The following is a 3,645-nucleotide window of genomic DNA, read 5'->3' as shown; positions in this document are numbered from 1 at the left end:
ATTTCTTTATTGATTTCAGAGAGGAAGGGAGAGGGAGAGAGAGATAGAAACATCAATGATGAGAGAGAATCACCGATCAGCTGCCTCCCGCACGCCCCCTACTGGGGATCGAGCCCGCAACCCCAGCATGTGCCCTTGGCCGGAATCGAACCTGGGACCCTTCAGTCCGCAGGCCGACGCTCTATCCACTGAGCCAAACCGGCTAGGGCAAAAAAGTATTATTTTTCAATAGCACTGAGCAATCATTTTCTTGCTTCTCTTCATGGTTCCAGAGCTACTTGTGAATCAGTGAGCTCTTTCTTTTTTATTTTTCTCTTTTCTTATTTTTTTTTTCCAGTGAGCTCTTTGTATTTCTTACACATGGTGACTGAAGAACATCCTATATAATAAAAGCCTAATATGCAAATTGACCAAACGGTGGAATGACTGGTTGCTATGACACGCACTGACCACCAGGGGCAGAAGCTCAAAGCAGGATCTGCCCCTAGCCTGCAACCTCCAGGCCAGCTAAGGCAGGTGCCAATCCCTCCCCCCCCTTCACCTCCCCCCCCCCCCCGCTCCCCGATCACCCCACCGGTCACCCCGCAGAGGGAGGTGACCAGCAGCAGTGGAGGGGTGAGAGGCAGGGCTGCCAGCAGGGACCCCCCCCCATCACCCCACTGGTTGCCCCACAGATCGGCCCCAATTGCCATCCAGGCCTAGGTAGCCCACCCATGCATGAATTTCATGCATCGAGCCTCTAGTTTTGCAATATTAGACAACTACTCAGCCCCAAATCACAGGTGCATCATTGCAACACTCAGATGTGTGCAATAAGAATTAAATTGAATTGTCTTTGATATTTTGCTGACTTTCAGTTATATAAAAACCACCGCTTTACACACATTTTGAAATGTTATAGTTATGAAATATTTTAAAAGGTAGAATAGAACTTACTTCACTTAACCATTTATTAGCAGTATTTATAACTGAAAAGTACTAAACATATGATGTGTAGGCTTTCATTTGTATTCCTGCCCCTGCAAATATTAGGGAAAGGCCTAATGTAAATTGTCAGGTCCTACTAATTGCCTCATAAAGTTGGCTTCCTTCCTTTTGTCTTTCATAGTGAAAGGATAGCTGCATCTCAGAAACTCTGTCAACATGTTATGGAGGTGTGACCATAAGACCATGGCTAAGATTTAGGGGTGTGACTATAAAATGATGGCTGCTGGGGGGGGGTGGGATCAGCTGGGGAGAGGTCAATGGGGGGAAAGGAGACTTATGTAATACCTAAAGAATTAAAAGAAAAAGATGATGGCAAAGATTTGGAGGTGTGACTATAAGATGATGGCTAAGATGTTCCCAACTTTAAGTAGCCTGGTCTTTTCCCATCGAGTTCAAGACAAATTCTGCATTAAAAAAAAAAAAAAAAAGGAATGTGATCCCTTAAATGTCCCAATACTCTATGTTGGTTGGAATCAATAGCAAACAGTCTCGATTTAGGGCTTGTTACTATGTATTTAAATACAGTCTTCATTTCCTAGCACAGATCCAAGTTTACTTGGTTAGGCAAAATATGTGTTTTATAATCATGTAAGGATCATTTCTGTCTCTAATAATATCAGTGACAACAGTAATATTAACTGACTATGGAGTAGCACTTTACAGTGTTGAATGTGGTGATATATATTTCACCATCTGCTAATCAGTTAGGGAGGAAAACTGTGGCTTCTGACATTTTCATAGATTTAGTGGCAGAGTTAATGGCAGTGTGAAAGGGTTTGCACGTCTGCTTATTATTATGTTCTGCTAACAAACTAAGCCCAGACATTAATTTCCACTTGGGTTATGCATTTCAGAACATTTTGAATATTTTTTTCATGGAAATGAAAACATAACCATAGTCTTCAGAGTATGTTTATGGTTTATTTTTCATTTTGGCAAATCAATAACTAACTCTCTGGGGAAAGCATAATTTGGAGATTAGAGTGTTTGACCTTTAATTTTTCAGAAGTCTTAGGGGTATTGGATTTGTTGCTCATGATGGTAGGTTGGAGGTATGGCCTTTCTACATAAAGAAAGACTGTTGAATACAAGCATCAGGCATGGAGTGGAGAAATCTGGATTCTAGGCTCCACTCTGAGCTTTATCTTATTTGCGTAATAGCCATCATATGTATGGGCCATGTATGTTATATGGCTGTTGTGAAGAACAGACTGCGTGATCGAAGTGAAAATGCTTTTAAAGCCACACAGTAGGGCAAATAAAATGTGTCTGAAAAAGTAGATGATATTATTCAATACCAGGGTGGGCAAATTATGGCCTGAGGGTTGAATCTGGCACCTCTGCTTGTTTTTGTAAGTATAGTTTCATCAGATCACATCCACATCCCCTTACTTATGTATTGTCATGGCTGCTTTTAATGCTACTGTGGCAGAATTGAATAGTTTCAGTGGAGACCATATGGCCTGTGAAGCCTAAAATATTTGTTATCAGTCTTTTTGCAGAAAACACCTGCTGACCCCTGTTATAGACCATAGACTATTTGATTGGAATTCTCAAGTGTAAGGGAGATCTATGCACCTAATGTGAAATTTTAGGAGGAAATGTAATTCATCTGCAGTTGATGAAGGAAAGTTCTTCTTTAATAAAGAATGGCAGCTAATAAAGAAGTAATGATAATATTAGAAAATCTCTACTTTCACGGTTCCTGGGAAATAATGGACCCAGCCCAGGATTGCCAAAGGATGTTAATATCTTGATATAAAGTCTTGTTGGTAAAAAATATGCTCACACTGTGTGAAAGCATGATGCCACAGGTTCCTTGCTAATTGTAAAAGGAAAAGCACAGCATTTATAAAGGAGAGATCTTGTGGTCACTACTTTATCCATGTACCCAACTTCTCATCACTACAGGTCAGACAGATGGATGTGATGAGCCTCCCAACAGAATGCAAAGTTTTGAAAAACCATCGTCTATGAAGCATTCTTGTCAGAAATGTGTAAGGTGAATTTAATCAAGATGTAGACCTAATTTTCAGTTAGTTTGAAATACCGAGAATAAAGGAATCAGTTAAATGACACTGGAAGGAAACCAATCAGACCAATCCCAAACCAAAAGCATGGAGAGGTTCTTCTAGAAGATTATTATAGATAAAGCAACCAGATGTAACATGGGAATTTCTATTGGGTTCACTGTGAAGGACAGCTATAAAAGATACTGTGAATGAGCTGGGGAAATTTGAATGTGGACTGGAAATTCAGTGTTATTAGAGAATTATTAAGTGATAATATCACCTTGGTAATGTGATAATGATATTATGGTTATGCAATATATGCTGAAGACATTTTGAGTTACTTTTAAATGCATGGGACACAGAAACACACAATCACATAAGCAGAATCTTAACAAATTCAAATCTAAGTGATAGACATAGGGTGGTTCATTAGAGGATTCTTTTAACTTTTCTATGTTTGAATATTTTCTAAACAAAAATGTGGGAAGCAACTCCAATATGCAATTATTGTTTGCTTAGTTGGTGGAGTAAGAGCCCAGGGAATTGGCATGTACAGGTGGGAAGATGTGGCTCTTGGATGTTAGGTCAATAATGCTGTGTGTGTTGTTCTCTCTGCCCAGCCCCTTAGGTGAAAGAATTAAAGATA

Source organism: Eptesicus fuscus, chromosome 18 (assembly GCF_027574615.1).
Source record: "Eptesicus fuscus isolate TK198812 chromosome 18, DD_ASM_mEF_20220401, whole genome shotgun sequence".
Taxonomy (NCBI): Eukaryota; Metazoa; Chordata; class Mammalia; order Chiroptera; family Vespertilionidae; genus Eptesicus; species Eptesicus fuscus.
The sequence above is the reverse complement of the archived record's forward strand: the minus strand, read 5'-3'. Positions refer to the sequence as shown.